Source organism: Protopterus annectens, chromosome 12.part0 (assembly GCF_019279795.1).
Source record: "Protopterus annectens isolate FY-2018-M chromosome 12.part0, PAN1.0, whole genome shotgun sequence".
NCBI classification, from domain to species: Eukaryota; Metazoa; Chordata; order Ceratodontiformes; family Protopteridae; genus Protopterus; species Protopterus annectens.
Genome location: NC_056746.1, coordinates 982,820,607 through 982,840,297, shown reverse-complemented (window position 1 = coordinate 982,840,297; position 19,691 = coordinate 982,820,607).

Genomic DNA, 19,691 nt, shown 5'->3' with positions numbered 1-19,691 from the left:
CACCTGAAACTCATTTCACTGACAAGTAGTACTGTAAGGCAAGTCAAAGGTATATGTCGTTTTCCCCACTGTAGTGCAACCCTGGTGTTAGTATATATAGTTAGGGGGTGTGGGTGTGTGTGGAGTAGCCTTCCACTTAATCTGTTGTCTGGTTTTGTTTTACATTATTTGGTAAAACCCAACTAGGTGGGGGGCTACGCCCCCACACCCCCAATGTGGGGGCTGTGCCCCCCCAAACCCCCTAACTATATATACTAACACCAGGATTGCACTACAGTGGGGAAAAGGACATATACATTTGACTTGCCTTAGAGTACTACTTGTCAGTGAAATGAGTTTTAGGTGAAATGAACTTTAGGTGATTTGGTCTCATTGAAATGGGTGCCAGTGAAATGGTCTTTTACTAAAGTTATAATAATAATATATATATATATATATATATATATATATATATATATATATATATATATATACATATATATATATATATATATATATATATATACGTATATATATACTTATAAATATTTATAGGTATATCTAAGTGTGTAGTTTTAATATAGTTACAACAATTAGGAGAGATGAAAGTATATAAGATGTTTTGAGATTAACAGAAGGAGATTTAAAACATATTATTTTGAAGATTGTTCTGATATATATATTAGAATACACCATGATTCTGATATTCATTTTTATTATAGAACTTTACATTGTTTTGCTTACAAATATTAATATATTACAGACAGTTCTTTTGTTAATATTCTCTTTTCTAAAGTGGTTTGTCTCTTTATACTACTAGTTGCTCAGACTTTATTGGTTGTTAGATGCGGACTTTTACTAACTTTCTCAATTTTGGAGAAAATGTGTTGCTTTATAAGGTTATTAAATTTAAGGTTTATAAGTCAAATGGCTTTATTTTAAAGACTGAGAAGAAAGGGAAGTAATGATATTTTTAAACCAAATATTTGTAAATGGAAAAGTTCAGCCTTGTCTTGCCTTCTTCACTGCATACTTTCTATGATACATATATATATATATATATATATATATATATATATATATATATATATATATATATAGAGAGAGAGAGAGAGAGAGAGAGTTAAGTGCTGAGCGAGCTTTAAATATTTGATGTATTATGTTATTGTGTAAGAAGTAGTAATTGATTAGTTTTTGGTAGTGAAATTGTCCTGTCAGTGAGTATGATTATGTCATCAAACCAAGAATTTTGTATTCCATGATAAGGAGTTTGAATGTTTTTAGAATTGATTTTTTTCTCTTAGTCTTAATATATCTGTCCATAATAAATAGTATCCGTTTTTGGTTTCTGTTCTTTGCACTAAACCATTATATATTATTTTCTAAATCTGTTTTTTTTTTTTTTCTGAATGTCTGTTTATAAATATCTGTTTATAAATATTCTATCCTGCTTTGATACTTTCCGTCAGATAACTTTGGGAAAAATTAGGGCAGCTTTCCTAACCTTCTTTTTCAACTCCTGGTTTTTAACCTTGTCATTCACTTTAGGATCTTGCTTCTACTCTACTCTTATACTCTAACCACTCTAACCCCACACCGTCTTAGCCACAACTTTCTCTAGCTTCCCCCATATCAGATCACCCTACCATATACCAGGACATACCTCCACCTAAACACTACTCACTGTTGACTATAACTCCACCCACCTTCACCACCCAAACCCTCCCACAGCTGTACAACCATTAACTTCCACATACTATACACCTCCCTTCTGCCTCACTATCACAATAATCTCCTCCACACATTTGACCCATATGTCGCCCCACCTGAAGTCGCACCATTTCTCCTCCTTCCCTTAACCACTCTACTCTCACTCACATCCCTGCCACCTTCAAAGTGTAGCTTCTCCCCCTTCTCCACCTACTCCATTCCCCCTAGCTAACTCCTCTCCTACTCCTTCCCCCACCCACAATATGCTGCTCATCCTTACCTCTTCTCTTCTTCTTCTGCTCTCTCACCTATCCTCTTACCATTCTGCTTTATCTCACATATTTGTGTCTCCTACCCTTAACTACCCACCTACATACTTACAAATTCCTCATCCCTTTGAAATAATACCCTCTCTGTTCATTTGCACCAACCCTCTCACACTCAGGATCAAGCTAGTCCTACACCCATCTTGCCCCCTAAAAACAGACCCAAATGCCTAACCCTTAGCTCCAGAATTCTTTCTTTAACACTATCCATTTAGAGGTAACTTCTACCTGAGGATATTGACCCTAATCCTGGCCCTCTTTATACTCCTTCTCCTGACACTCTATCCCCTCCCCCATCTACTGCATTCCACAACTCCCTCTCAAAATACTTAACCTTTTACTCTCTATATCTACACAGCATACTCAACAAAGTCAGTGAATTCCACACATGGCTTGCCCAATATTCTCCTGGCATAATAACTCTAACAGAAACTTGGCTGAAACCTCACAATTTTGACAATGAAATAACTCCTTCTGGATAGAATGTCTTCCGCCTAGATAGAGGCAACAAAAAAGGTGGAAGCATAGCCATAATTTACACAGACAAACTTAACATGTTCCCCTTACCACCTCTCCCCCTAACTTTATGCTGCAGAACTTCTGATTGCTAACTGCAAACTTAACAGCCACATTAAACTTACAATTGCAGCCATCTATATCCCCCAGGCAATAATATTCCCATACTTGAACATATCAAATCCTGTCTAAATCACTTCATGCCCAGTGAAACTATACTTTTCAGAGACATCATTATCAATTGACAATCCCTCACCACTGATTCTCCCACCTCTATGATTAATCTACATGGCTTTACTCAACTTATTACAACCCCAACCCACATTAGTAAAACAAAAAAAAAAAAAAAAAAAAAAACACTCTAGCTTTATCCTGGACTGGATCCTTGTTTCTAACCCTAATCTCTACCACAACCCTAGAACACTATCAAATCTCTAAGTGTGCACTCTCCTACTTCTATTCAAAGATACTCCCTACAACACTGTAAATCTCACACACACAATTACTGTCACACTCTTCCACCCAGACGTGTTCAACAACAGACTCTCCTCTATAAATTAGTCTTTCCTTCTCTACTTGCCCCTTGACAAAGCTATACACAAAATCAACACTACATTCCTTGATATTCTCAGCTCCCATGCACCTCATAGAAAAACAAGAATAAAATCACGCTCAGCACCATGGCTAACTAAGCCCACATGCACTCTAATGCTCAAAAGGGACAAGGTATGGAAAAACTGGCTAAAATCAAAATTCCAGGCTCACCTTCAAAATTACAAACAACTTCACAACCTTAACAAAAAATATGTCACCAATGATAAAAAAAAACTCTATTTAAAGCCTCAATCCAGACACCATAATAACCCCAAACAGTCCTGGAACACTATTAGTAAAATACTATACCCTGGCAGCCCTAGCTCACCCAACCCATGCCCAAGCAACTTTCCTCTGGAAACTGCCACCAGTCTTAATTCCCACTTCATTGACTCAATAAACAAATTATCCCACAATAGTAATATTACCAACCTCCCCCATCCCCCTCCCTCAATCCAAACTACCTCCTTCTTACTCAAACCAGTCCCCACTTCCCACAGAAAATCTCTACTCAGCAAACTGAAACCTTGCTCCCTCTCTGTAGATAACCTATGACCCTACTTACTGAAGCTAACTGCTAGCTCTAAAGCCTATCCAGTCTCCATCCAAATTAACAGATATATCCAAGAATCCACTGCCCCCTCTATCTGGAAACAGTTCTACATAATTTCCATCCATAAAGCAGGACATTCCATTGACCTCTACAACTATCGTTCTATGGCTATGCTGCCCCCCCTCTCTAAACTATTAGAAAAATATAGACATGAACAGCTCCTGAGCTATCTTCTTCAGGAGAACTCACTCAGACCTACACAACATGGTTTCCGCCCCAACCATAGCACAATGACTGCCTTAATTTTCTTCACCCAGACTATCTCTGAAGCCAGAGACAACAACAAACTAGTATCGTGTTTATTTCTTGACCTATCTAAAGCCATTGATATGGTCTTCCTTGCCAAACTCCTCTCTTATCTATCTGACCTTAATATCTCTAACCAAACCATAGCTTGCTTTTCTAGCTACATCACCCTCAGGCAGCAAACTATCAAATAGCTCTCTTCCTTCTCACTTTTTCTCCTGACAACACAGGTGTTCCTCAAGGTTCCATACTCAAACCATTACTATTTAACATTTTCACCAACTGTCTTCATACTTCCTGCTCTCACTCATACAATATGCTGATGACTCCACCATTATCTCCACTTCTGATAATCTCACTGACCTCCACACATTAACCCAAAACTCTTTCCTCCCTGTTGAAAATTGGCTAACAATCAACTCATACTCAATCCTAAAAAGAAACAAACCTCTCCTAGTCCTGCCGAAGTCCGTTTCTCACCTTAGACCCTCCTTTGCCATCACATTTCTTGACCATACTCTTAGAAATGTTGGCAGACCACACCAAACTTCTTCGTGTGATCATAAACGACCACCTTAAATTCAACCCACACATCCTAAACTGTATTAAAAAGACACATCATAAACTAGAACTGCTTTATAGAAATAGAACATAGCTTACCAATGAGTCTAGACTTTCTATTGCCTATGCTTACCTTCTCCTCACCCTTTGCTATGCCTCTCCTATACTGAACAACTTGCAATCTTCCCTTAAATCCAAGCTTGAACTCACTTGCAACAAAATTGCTAGGTTTGCTGCAAATCAACCCTATAAGTCTCATCACTGCCTCTCTTTACAGTCTCTAACCTGGTTAGAATTTCCATACCAGCTCCTACTACTCCAACTTCTTCTTATAAACTCCATCTTAAAAAAACCCTCCTCCTGCCCCTCCAACTCTTCTCTTATAACTCTGTATTCCCCAACTGCTCTCTTCAGAGCTCTGACCAGCTGCTTCTCAAAAATCTATAAACCGAAAAGAACTATACATCAACAATTATACAGCTACTACATTGCATTAGCACAGAGCAAGTTCCCAATGAATATTAGAATGCTACCCAACACACAAAGCTTCAAGAGAACTTTAAAAGAATCCTTACTAAAGTCACAGAACTGCTCTTGCCAAAGCCGAGACTAACTCCTTTACTCCTCCCCCAAACATATCCTCTTCTCCTCTATTTTTCCTTGGTTACACTACCATTTATTACTCTTTCTTGATCCTTACGTCTCCTTTATATAGTTAATTCCTCTTTATACAAACTGCATCTCTCTATACTAGGGGTTCTACATACAAGCACTTACTATTTCAGTCTTTGAAAATTATCTTTCTTTTCTGATGTATTTATACTATGCTACTTAGTACCATGTATTTTTACCTGTGTGTAGTAAGTAATATTCACTGCTTGCTTGTAATTACAGTTTTTGGGTCCCCCCCAGGCTTCCACTGAAAATGGGCTAAGGCTCATTCAGACATTCCCAGTTAACAAATGTCAAAATAAATAAAAATAAATAAATAAATGTCTTTCATTAAATATTGATGGCCTTAATAACCCATTGAAGAGGGGTAGTTTAAATAAATATTTGATGTTACATAAAGTTCACATAATTTTCTTACACGAAACACATCGATTAACTGAAGATGTAGATAGATTGTTGTTAAAAGGCTATTCTATTCTAGTGGGCTCTCATTTTAAATCAAAAAGAAGAGACATTTTTATACTTAGGAAAAAATTCATTAGCTATGCTTAAAGTGATAAATACCTTTTATGATAAGAATGGTATGTTGGAATTAGTAGTAGTAGAAATAAATAAAAAACATATTGTGTGAATACCTACTGGATACCTGGGATGGGAGCAAAAGTTTCTAAGAGATATTTAGATATTATTACATTATATGCAAAAGGTAAAATGATTATTGCAGGTGATTTTAATTGTATTTGATCTAGTAAAGATACTGCTAATGGTAGAAAACCCAGATCACCCTCAGTTGCTTAAAATTTAGATCATTTATTTAATTCATTAAATATGTGAGATATATATATATATATATATATATATATATATATATATATATATATATATATATATATAGGAGGTAAAATCAACAAACTCTCTTAGCTATACACCTTATTCTTATAGATTTGGCATATATTATATATTGACAAAGTTTTCACTTCCAGTGGTTTATATACTAAAATTGAGGATGTGTTGATAATATCATGTCCTTTATCTGACCACAGTACTATTACTTTTACTCTTACTTTAAAACCTAGTCATTTGATTTATTGGCAGAGAATTCCTGCATATATAACAAAATAAATGTTTTTATGGAAAGGTTTTTGAAGGAATTAAATCAATTTATAGAATTTAATAATAATGGCAATGTGACAGAAGTCATTCTCTGGGAGACATTAAAAGCTTATTTATATGAAAAAATTAAAAACTGGTATATATGTAAAAGGAGGGAGAGGGACAAATAAATGCTCTGTGATCTAATACAGATAAATCAAAATTAAATTTAAACCCTAATGATAAGGTTACAAACTCTGAGTTAAAAATTTTGAATCAGAAATATCTTGAGTTACTTCATCTTATAATTTCAATTAATTTGGGAAAAAAATGAAACTACAGTCGTATTCAACAAACACAAAAAGTTTACACAGGTTAGCTATTACATCTAAAAAAAATGAATACAAATCATATTAAAGAAATAGCATTTAAACAAGGAAATATGAATAAAAAGCAACGGATTTAAAGGACATATTAGAATGTTTTCTAAACTATTATGAGAAATTCACTAAGAGGATAACTTTTGATAATAGTAATGAAACTGACCCCGAGATTCAGCAAGCTCTGCATGGCGTGCAGGAATAGTTTAGGAGCTGCCGGAGGCAATATGGCAGCCGAGAGATCCAGGAACAAGCTCCTGGGACGTGCACGAGCGTTCCTGCACTATTCCTGCATGGGCACAGCTCCTGTATGCAAATTACCCCATTTGCAGGTGAAAACCATGCAAATGAGGTGAATTTGCAGTCCAGGAAGCTGGCAGCTGGCCGTGCAGGACTAGTGTAATCTGCAGAAATGTACTCGGTTAGTAACTGAGTACATTTCTGTAAACTACAAAACGGAGGCATGACAGCTCCAAATAAAGGGTGTATATAACATGTAAAGCATGCCAATGGCCAAATATATGGCCATTAGCATGGAAAACAGTTGCAAAAATAAAAAAAAACAAAACTTTTATTTTTTTTGGACAATTTCGGCCATTTAAGCATAGGGCAGCGGTGTGCAAGTGGGATCGGCCCGAAAATAAAAAAAACCTTGAAAAAAGCATTCTATCCAAAACCACACTTTTGCCATTATACTCAATGGCAGGCAGAAGACAACATGGCCAGTGAATAGTGGTTGCTAAGGGGAAAGGCTCAGTGTCAGACTTGTAACTAGGCATTAGCAAACAATCCTATGCAAATGAGGGGAATGATACTGAATCCCAGATTCCCCTCATGGCTAGCCTGCACCCAACCGTGCAGGAAGACCATGGTGCAAGCCTAAGAGCTAGCTGACATCATAGAGGGGTGTGTCAGGCATACTGTAAGCTTATTGGAGCCTTGTGGCTCGGGTTAGCCCTTAGCTTAGCAGAGCTAAGCAAAGGGGTGGGTCTGAAGCTGCCAAACTCTCTTTAAATTGCCTAAGTGGGTGTGCGCACCATGTTTTAAAGGGGGAAAAAAAAGTAAACCAGGAAATAGCAGCGCCGTGCACATCTGAGCACTGTGTTTGCAAGAATCATAACAGAGCATGTGTTTAGGATGCTCAAGGTACGGTTCTGGTGCCTGGACATATCCGGTGGAGCCTTGCAGTACTCACCAGTTGCATGTACCCAACTTGTCATCGTATATGCCATGATACACAATATGATCCTGCGGAAACAGCTGCATAAGGAACAGCATGGGGCATGGCCACACAGCCCCCCACCATTGCCAAGGCATGCACAGGCACAGAGTGACTTGGAGGAGGAACAACTTGAGCCTGCCCCAGTAGGCAGAAGGAGGCGTGCCCTGTATGCCCAGGCCTTGGCAAAGAGGCAATGCATAGCAGATACACTGACATGGTAGGAACCCAGAGAATGACACCTCTCTCTGACTCACACATACAGTAAAAGGGATGCCAAACATGACACTACCAGTGCTCAACCATGTATAGGGAGTGTACTATGTCCAGCTGACATAGTCAGTCCTCCAGCAACATCCTCAATACTGGCACAGCCACAAGGTAAGTCACTCTCCCTATCAATTGCTGAATGGAGTAGTATGTTTTGTTACTTGTATCTATGGTATGGATGTGAGCATGCAAGGGAATTGGGTGGCTGAATTGGATGCCAGCAGATAGTAGACACCTATAGTGGTAGCACAAAATCTGTAACAAATACTGGTGTCACCATAGTAGCCAGTACTAGACAAGGTGACAAAACTCACTGCAGGAAAAGTGTTGGGCCAAATATGTGTCCATAGGACACACACAGGCCAGTCAGGGAGGCTCATGTACCCAACAACAGTCTCAGCCAGCAAGACAGGCATAGAGAAACACAAACAAAGGCTATGCTAAGGCCTCTGATTGATGGCTTTGGATATCAGCCCCCCTCCACACCTACACAGACAGACTACAACAGGTCAGGCAGTGGAATGTTAGTTCTGAAGGGTAAGATGTCTGAAACTGAAATGTAGGTCAATCAAACCTAAGAACTGTAGTACACTGATATGCCTCTAGTCTGCATGATAGGTCAGAATACAGAATGAAATGGAGTACCTGAAATACCAGTACATTCATAGAAAATGTGTACAGTTGTCAGGTGTGCCCCCCCCCCCCCACAATCCTATGTAGAAATGTAGTAACATGTATGTGTAGGTATAATAGCAGTGGAGCACAGATTACCTGAGCCGGCCAAAGTAGCAGGATAGATTGTAGCATGTGTACAATATGCAGGGCTGCGTGTTTTAGGTTGGTGTGTGTTGTATATTGTGTGAGAGTGGTCAGCATGTAGGTATGGTGAGGTTTGTCCTGGTAGCCATTGGCCAGTACTGCCGATGACAGGGCCAAGTTCTCACAACTGCAGTGCCAAACACAATGCATCCCAGCAAAACACATTCCAGCAGTAAGCCATAGTAAATGTTTGGATGTAATATCTGTCACCATCTGAAAGATGGACATGGCATGAATGTGGGCCCAGACATACAAACAGTACACAGGTGGAAGTACCCCAGACAGACAGTGCATATGTTACTGTCAAATGGACACACCTTTGGAATTGTACATACAGGTTAGCAGCACATTCGTTGGGTTTGTAGTAAGGAATACAGATGTTGTCTGGCCAAACACTGGCAGACCACAAAGGTCACAGGTATGAAGTATTGAGAAACTGCTGATGTTCCTGCACAAGCCAGTATAAGTAGAATGTTCCATGTATATCTGTGAGTCAGATGCAAGTAGTGTCCATAGCATACATGCACCCAGCTTACCCCACCATCACCCACAGGTACCTCACAGGTCTTATCCCTGCTGTTGGGAATGAGTATAATATGACCCACCACCTCTGTATGGCAATAGCCACATAATGCAGCATTCACAAGAGGTCTCCCATGCAGGTGTGTCCCTAGATGTAAGCAACATCCTGCCAGCATCCACACCACTGGATCCATAATGACAGAAAGTATTGGCATTAACACCTTGCACACCTACCCTGTCACCCCAGGAGAATATAGTGTCTTGCAGTCTGGGACTGTAGGAGTTACACAATGCAACGGCCTGCTACAGCTGTCCTGCATCACTACAAAATCTGCTACAGTCCTCTGTCAAAGGCCTGTGTCTCACCCATACTGCCAATGTATGTTATGTCATGGACTCCCAAATAACAACATAACACAGTCCACAGAACCCAAATTAAGGCCATGTCAACAAATCCCAGTAACATGTCCAGCATGTCCTACTGCATGAACTGTGGACCAACACCAAATTACTGCTGGGATGAAGTTATAACTATAGGGAACTTATTGGATAATGTTTGCATAATGTTTGGAAGAGGATAAAATAATAGAGGGGGGTAGGAGCATGGACGGTATGGTGTGTGTGAAGTCGGAAACTCAGCCATGTGCTCATACTATCTCTGCCTGCAAACACAGGAATGGGTGGCTACAGACCTGCTCATAAACCACAATGTGAAGGGGTAATGTCCAAAAATATGACTCTTGCCTCTGGGTAACCTGTGTGAATCGGTACAGCTGTGAGGCATGGCCACAGCAAGATATGGCCATACTGTCACGTTGATGGATGTACAAGCATGGGATCTTCAGCCACCACTGTACCAAGGTGCTGAACCTTTTACACAGGCCCATCAGCAAGTGTCTGCAGCTTCCCCTCCAGAATGGCATGATTGTGCAAGAATATGTATTCTGAAGACCACAATCCTGTTCACAGCTGCATTCACCCTGTATTCCCCAGGAAATTACTGCAAGCAAATATGTATACCTGACAGAAGTTGATGACATAAAACATCACAGTGTAAAACAGTATATATGTCTGAATATCTCTGCTAACACCAAGTCCATGTAGCAGAAGCAGCACAGACAAAATTACCTACAGTAGCCCACTATCCTTTGATCATTTTGATCCCATATTGTCAACAGATCTACAGATATCCCACAGAAAAAGGTTGCAAGCTGTAGGTGTAGAAAACAAAAGCCTGCACTGGAGTACAACCTACCTGGAACGGATTCACATATTCAATACAGAAGGTTATACTGGGCATGTTCCCACACTTAAAGAAATGAACCCCATGTCTAGCAACAACAGTGGACTATGCATATCTGACAGTCACAGATGTTTGTGCACACACTCCTGATTGCACACCAGTCATGCTTTGCACACATATTGGATAGGAATACACATATATCCAAGGACAACATACTATAATAGGCCAAAAGTACACATACATAGATGTGTTAGTAGATAAAACAAGTGTGAGGACCACCACGATGATGCAGCAAACACTTTTCTTTATTTAAACAAGAACACAAAAGAGGATGAGCACTTTCACGTACGGACTGTACGCTTCTTCAGATCTAATGAAATGTAAAAACCTTCATCCTTATATATCAAAACTTAGTGGTAATTATTACCATCAATTATTCACTCAATCAATTATGTTCAGAAAACAGATTATAAAAACCAAAATGTGATTGTAAAATGTATACACAATTTTAAGGTACCATGACAGTCTCAAAAAATATATATATAGGAAATCTCAGCACATATTTCAAAAAGCATATGTCACTAAGTATGCATCTATTACTGTAAGAAATAAGACATTCATATATAACTGCTCTAACCGAAGCTGACATACATTATTAATAAAACATTCGGAAGTTGAAATATCATATTCAGATGCAATTAGTAAAATAAGATAAGATCTTCCTATACATTTCTATCTGTATTAAAAACGTTTGTATCATTCTATGGGTATAACAGAATTTGAGAACCACTTCTCAAAACCGAAACAAAACCGAAACAAAAACAACAACAAAAACAAGCATACATGAACGAGAACCACTATTCATCTCTATGTATTATTATTCCGTAGAAATATATATTATAAAAGTCATCTCATCTAAATTCAACCATATCAAAACAATATCTATTAAAAAAGTTTAGGTGAAAAGCATGTAGGTTTAAAGATAGTATGATTGAAGTATTTAAATAATGAAACTAATCGCATAATTCAATGTAATAATATTAATATAGATCCTTGGAAATCATTTTTATTGTCATTTTTATTGAATATTCCTAATATACACACAGATCAAACACCAAGTATTGTATTGTCTATTGTATATTGTATTATATTGGGCATCAAAAAATCAAAAAAGTCAAAAAGATTTCCTGGGGAGTTTTTAGATGCTTTCTTTTCTTTTATCACAATTAATTAGTTAGTAGAAAATATAAAAAATTATGAATGTAAATATACAGTATAGATCAAAGATGTATAAATGTATATGTGTGTATAGACATAGAACATAGAAAATATATATATATAGCAATTATGTAGATAATGACACTAAATAACGTATATGAATATGAATATTAAAATTTTTTTTAAAAAAATTTTTAGAAAGACTTTTTACAAAACCTTAATATGTCTCATCTATTATATCATTATATGAATAAAATCTTTTAGTAGGTGTGTATATGTATTTATATAGAAAATTTCTTATATAAAATTCTTTATTATATATAAAAAACTGAATAAATAAATAAATATATCTTAATTTTTAAAAACTTTTTATAAAAACTTTTTCCATATAACATTAAATATAATCTAAAAATATTTCATATACCTAAATTTACTAAAAATAAAATGTGAAAACCAAAACCCAATTCCAATGTATATGGCATGGATAGCAGCAGTATGTATATATGTATATAATTTTTTAATTGTTAAAATGTTGTTATGTATGGACAATATATATGTATATAATAAGTAATACAAATGTATAATATAGAAAATATATATATATATATCCATATGAGGAATTAATATAATTTTTCTCATATAGCATTTAGCAGAATTAAAAAGGGACCAAAAATCAAGTTACTAAGAAATGTATATATGCATATATATTTTTTATATATATATATATATATATTATACCTCGCTATTAGAAATAGAGTTAATATAATAGGTATATAATGCCTAAAATCATTTAAATACATTTCATTTCAGACTTCTCATTTTAAGTGTTGATCTAATACTAATATATTGATTCAAGCCTGGGGCATAGTGTGCTTTAAAACGAATGATCCATTCTAGTTCTATATTTTCTAATTCATTGAATAAATCTCCCTTCCTTTTATTTAGATGAACCAGCTGTAGTGTTCTAAATTTAAAACTATGTCCAGGATTGTTATTAATATGTTTAGCTAAAGCATTCTTTTGGTCATTCTTCCTGATATCATATATGTGATTGTATATCCTTTCTTTCAAGGATCTAGTTGTCATTCCTATATAGAATGCCTCACAGTCCTGACAATTTGCTAAATATATCAAATTAGAGCTAGTACAGCTGGATCTAAAATTCGGTTTAAAAGTAACATTCATCCTAGGATGTGTGAAATCAATCTCTTTTGTAATATGGCTACACATGTTACATGTATTGCATGGATATGTCCCTAGCTTGTTATGTACAGTCAATCTATCTATATGATCTACTTGCATCATATTTCTTCCATTATGATTATTATCTTTATTCTTTTCCATACATAGCAATCTCTTTAAATTCTTACTGTTGCTATATAGAAACATCGGTTTTTCTCCCACTAACTTCTTGATCTCTTCATCAGTTAGGAGAATATGCCAGTTTTTGTGTATGATATCAATAATAGATCTATTATCACTTGTATATCTAGTTTGGAAGTTTATTAGTTGTTTGCTAGGACAATATCTTCCTTGTGTTTTCTGTGTGCCAATACTGTGTGCAGCTGATGTTCGAGATGGTTGAAGGGACTGTTTTACTGAATGAATCAAGTTCAGATCACATCCTCTCTCTAAAAACATTTGTTCTAATTTGGACATTTGTATAAGTCTATCTCCACTGTTCTTACATAACTTGTCAATTCTAATATATTGACTTTTTATAATGTTGCGAAATATATGTCTGGGATGCATGCTATTATATTCTAATAATGTATTTTTCCAACATGGTTTCCTAAAAATAGTGTGATGTAGAGAACCATCTTCATCCTTTGAAATGGTAATATCCAAAAAGTCTATTTTAACTGTAGAATGTTCAACAGTGAACTTAAAGAAAGAAGTAGATTCTAAATATTCTACAAATTCTAAAAATTCACCTAATGTGCCATTCCAAAAAATTATGATATCATCCACAAAGCGTTTATATAGTAGCATCTTTTTAAAACTTTCATTGTTGAATAAATGCATACATTCCCAGTAGTAAACCACTAGGTTCGCGTACGTATTCACACAAGGAGTGCCCATTGCTACTCCCCATTGTTGTAAGAACAAAGTGTTATCATACATAAAAACATTATTACTTAATATAAGTTCTAAGATTGCATTCAATAAAATCTGTTCATTGTTATTGAATCTGTTGCTATCTTTAATAATATGTCTAATAGCTTCTGTGCCATAGCTATTTGGTATGGATGTGAATAAATTCTTCATATCCATGCTTATTAGAAGACAGTTAACAGGAATTCCTTCTATAAAATTCCCCAAGACATCTAGCAGTTGATATGCATCTCTTAGTATAGATGTAATGTCATTAACTATAGGTCTTAATTTTCTTTCTATGTAGACTGACATTGTTTCTGTAACCCACCCATCTCCAACTACTATAGGTCGTAAAGGTGGTGGTAATATGCCTTTATGTATTTTTGGCAGTCCCTTTATATATGGGATTCTGGGCTGTTCTATTAAAAAATATAGATAAAGGTCATGATCAATCTGTCTACACATTAGAAAGTCATATAGTTCATGATGTACTGTATAAATTAGTTTAGTTAGGTCAGTATAATCTATTTTAGTATAGGTGTCTGTATCTTTAAGCATGGTATGCATTGTAGTATTATAGGTTAGGTTGTCTAAAACTACTATCCCGCCACCTTTATCTGTGGGTTTAATTATGATATTACTGTCACGTTGTAAAGAATATAATGATTCCCATTCTGAATGAGACATATTTGTATATAATCCTTTCCTTTTATTATTAAAATATCTATAAAAGTCTTCTTCACATGCTTTCATAAAGCATTCAGTTACTGATGTTAGGGTCGGGGTAAATATACTCTTCCTTTTAAAATTGTGGCTATTACTAGTATCATTATTCACAGATTTAGTTCCATTTTTATCAAAAAAACATTTCAACTTAATATTACGAATAAAGAGCCTCAGGTCAGTTAAAATTTCGCTTACGTTACTAACCTGGGCTGGTATAAATGAGAGACCTTTGTTCAGTAATGAATAGTCAGTCTCAGTCAAAATTCGTTCTGACAAGTTAAACACTAAATTCGTTATTCTCTTTTTCGGTTCCTGTTGCCATTGTTCATCTGTTCGCCAGAAAACTTTCTCTTTGTCCGCCCTCTGCTCCTGGATCTGCTCTGAAAAGTCTTTCGGAACTTCATTGGTAGGGGTAAAAAACCCTCTAGGTTACCTTGTTTTATTTTTGGTTTCGCGCCTTGTACGTTAGGGTTCTGTTGTACTAACGCTTGTTGGTTAGGAGGGGGAGTGACTCTAACGTCCTGATCCATTGTACTCACAGGTGTTGAAAGTGACGTTGGTACGGTAACCATAGAAGCAGGATTCCTTAAGGTGAAACTGTCATTTAGCGAATGATGAATGTTCCCTTCATTAATAGAACGTTCTTCTAGTTGGTTAGTGTTCGTATTAGGGACAGATTCAGTTGTTGTTCCTCGATACCTTGGCCAGGCAAAGACTTGATTATTAATAAAGTCTGTGTGGTCTCTATGGAGTTTGCGTGTTTTAATTTGCTGTAACTTATCTCCATAGGCAGATAATTGGCAGTAGATGTTGTCTAATTTCTGCTGAAAGAGTCCATCTTTAAAATTAGATGTAATTTCTTTCGCCAAAGTATCAGCTTGTGAATTCAGTTCTTTCTCAATGGGGAGGAAGTATTCTATAAGGAGTTTTATGTAGTTAAACCCCAAATCAAAATTCAACTGTTGCCACCTTCTGAGTAATTCCGGGTGGCTTTCTCCGTATGTGGGCATACAGAGAACTCTCATTCCCCTTGGAATCACTTTGAAGTGTAGACACGCTTCTAAGTGTCGTCTCTGCCAGATCAGTCTGTATAATTTATATAATATGTTTTCTAAGTCTCTGGAAGCAATGTTAAATTCTCTTTGCTTATCTATAGTTCCCTTTTCTATATTCATAGTAGTTGAAGTAAATTCCATATTAAGTAACGGGTTATCTTTCAATTCAAATAGACTGTTCCATTTCCTTACCCCAGTTTGTTTATCTGGTGCATAGTCTAGTTCAATTGCGATAGCATCCATCGTGTGTAAGCAGCCAAGCGTAAAACAAAAGCAGCAACTGGAATATACACAACCTCGGCTAGCTCCCAAAGGTCTTCACCACTAAAACCAGGTAAACGCAGTAGATAAAACAAGTGTGAGGACCACCACGATGATGCAGCAAACACTTTTCTTTATTTAAACAAGAACACAAAAGAGGATGAGCGCTTTCACGTACGGACTGTACGCTTCTTCAGATCTAATGAAATGTAAAAACCTTCATCCTTATATATCAAAACTTAGTGGTAATTATTACCATCAATTATTCACTCACTCAATTATGTTCAGAAAACAGATTATAAAAACCAAAATGTGATTGTAAAATGTATACACAATTTTAAGGTACCATGACAGTCTCAAAAAATATATATATAGGAAATCTCAGCACATATTTCAAAAAGCATATGTCACTAAGTATGCATCTATTACTGTAAGAAATAAGACATTCATATATAACTGCTCTAACTGAAGCTGACATACATTATTAATAAAACATTCGGAAGTTGAAATATCATATTCAGATGCAATTAGTAAAATAAGATAAGATCTTCCTATACATTTCTATCTGTATTAAAAATGTTTGTATCATTCTATGGGTATAACAGAATTTGAGAACCACTTCTCAAAACCGAAACAAAAATGAAACAAAAACAACAACAAAAACAAGCATACATGAACGAGAACCACTATTCATCTCTATGTATTATTATTCCGTAGAAATATATATTATAAAAGTCATCTCATCTAAATTCAACCATATCAAAACAATATCTATTAAAAAAGTTTAGGTGAAAAGCATGTAGGTTTAAAGATAGTATGATTGAAGTATTTAAATAATGAAACTAATCGCATAATTCAATGTAATAATATTAATATAGATCCTTGGAAATCATTTTTATTGTCATTTTTGTTGAATATTCCTAATATACACACAGATCAAACACCAAGTATTGTATTGTCTATTGTATATTGTATTATCTTGGGCATCAAAAAATCAAAAAAGTCAAAAAGATTTCCTGGGGAGTTTTTAGATGCTTTCTTTTCTTTTATCACAATTAATTAGTTAGTAGAAAATATAAAAAAAATATTTGCGTTTACCTGGTTTTAGTGGTGAAGACCTTTGGGAGCTAGCCGAGGTTGTGTATATTCCAGATACATAGATGTGTGGAAGAGGGTGACAGCCAGTGACAAAGAACCTCCCATCATGAGGCCTGTCCCACCCAGCACACATCCAATTGGCTAAAACCACATGATGTGCAAATGTCAATCACTGTAGATATTTGCCTCTGGTATCCCTCAGCACTATAGTGTCTGTGATGCTTGTGATAACTGTGTAACATGACTGTACAAGTCAGTATTCATCTAGCAGTTGTATACACATACCTGTGAAATATAAACCTGTTTGTGCCTGAGAGTTGTGTGTCTGCCTCCAGATGAATGGGTTATGGCCCATGCACACACACTGCACTCCACATTGCCCTACTATGGCAAACCTGCTGATGTCTTCACCTTGAAATAGACCTTTGGTGAAAGAGTAGCCTTATAAGCTCCATCTTGTGTGCTATAACTGTGTAATTCTATAGTGTGCTGTACTAGTCAGGTAGGAGTTCTAATCCCAGACATGGCAACTCTGTGTGTGGGTGTGTGTGTGTGTGTGTGTGTGTGTGTGTGTGTAGGAATCAATGTGTTTGTGGCCATTCACAGTCACTACACTCCCCATAACCCTACTTTGGCAAGCCTTCTGATGTCATTCACCTTGAAATACACCTATGGGGAAGGAATAGCATTATAAGCTCCATGGCACATGCTATAACTGTGTAATGCTATAGTGTGATGCACTAGTTAGGTAGTAATGTATTCATTCCTTGAAAAAGCCTAGCAGGAGCTGGGTGAAAGTGCTTGGATTTATTGGTGTATCGTGCTTTATTAAAATTTGTGCTTTCAACTTTAGCCTCGGATCATGTGCCTTTGGATACAACTTAGATTTGCTGCGTAAGCTGTCTTGTGTCTGTTTGAATCATTTTCTTAATCACGCTTAACATCCACATCCCTCCCCCACACCCCAGTAAGGAATCCTCTGTAACACACATCTCCAAAGTTAACATCATGCTACACATGTCAGACATGACTAATGTCATGACACCCATGTAGACAGGAACTGAAAGGACGACTGCTGAATCTTACAGAAAGACACTGTACGAGCATATCCACTCATGCATGAATCGTGCCATCCAATATAGAACCGAGATGCTCCCCACCAAGAAAAGGAAGCCAACGTGGTGGCCCCCTGCCATAAACATACTGTACAACAAAAGGAAGAAGCTGTTGCAGAAACGAGGGAATTTCCAGGAACCAAAATACTCCCTTACCAGCCTCAGTAAGAAACTGAGATCCCTCATAACATCCTCCAAAGCTAGTTATGAACATAATATAGTCAAAGATGCCAAAGACAACTGCAAGCCGTTCCATAGCTATGTGAGGAATCTAAATGGCAATGCTCAGATCTGCTCTGAGCTACAATAGGATGATATTAAATATACTGCTCCCAAGGATATTGTCAATATCCTGGCAAATCGATTCAGTACCAACTGCACCCCTCTCCCACCCCTGAAAGGGCCCATCTCAACACTGAAAGATTGCCAGATTCTGGTAATAATGGCCACACAGGTAAAAACCACACTCTCCAGAACCATGGGACCAGTCAACATCCCGGGCTATGTACTACATGAACTACAAAATTAACTGCCACCTCACCTATGTGCCATGCTAATCCTAGCCACCTCAGGCTACATGCCCACTGTATGGCACACAGCTACAGTTAACCCAGTCTACAAGGGGGATCCACCTTGGATCCTGGGAACTACAGCCCCAGCAGTATGACATGCCTGATCTGCAAGGCCATGGAATGTGTTATCATGGAACTTATAAACAAAGACATTGGAAACCTAACACTGGAGTGCACCCAGGTTGGGTTTTTGAAGGGCCGATTATGTTTCCTGAACCTGATTGACACCTTTGAATCAGTCTCCAGAGCTGTGGATACGGGTAAGGTGGTTCACACAGCCTATCCTGACATAGCAAAGGCCTTCAACACAATCCCCCAGTCTGGAATCATAGATAAATGTACCAAGCTGGCCATTAATCCCTACATCACCGGATGGGCTGCCAACTACTGTACTTATAGAACACAGACTGTAAAAGTTGGTGACACAAACTCCAGCCCCAGAAAAGTGACAATTGGGGTACCTCAGGGTTCAGTCCTGGGACCGCTCTTGTTTGGCATCTACTGCTCTGAAGTACAGGCCAACACTAAGGGACTGTGGCTAACAAAAGTGACAGATGACTGCACACTGGTAGCCAATATTGAATCCCCACATGATGTGTATATTCTACAGAAGGACCTTACAGAAAGGGATGCTTGGTTCCTGAGCCATGGCCTCAAGCTCAATGCCAATAAATACACAATGAGGAACCTTGTTTGCAGACAGAAACGCCTCCGAGTCAAAAAGCTTCTTAACGCTTTTATTTTGAACAAACAAAGTTTTCACCACAGACCACCTTTCTTTCTTCAG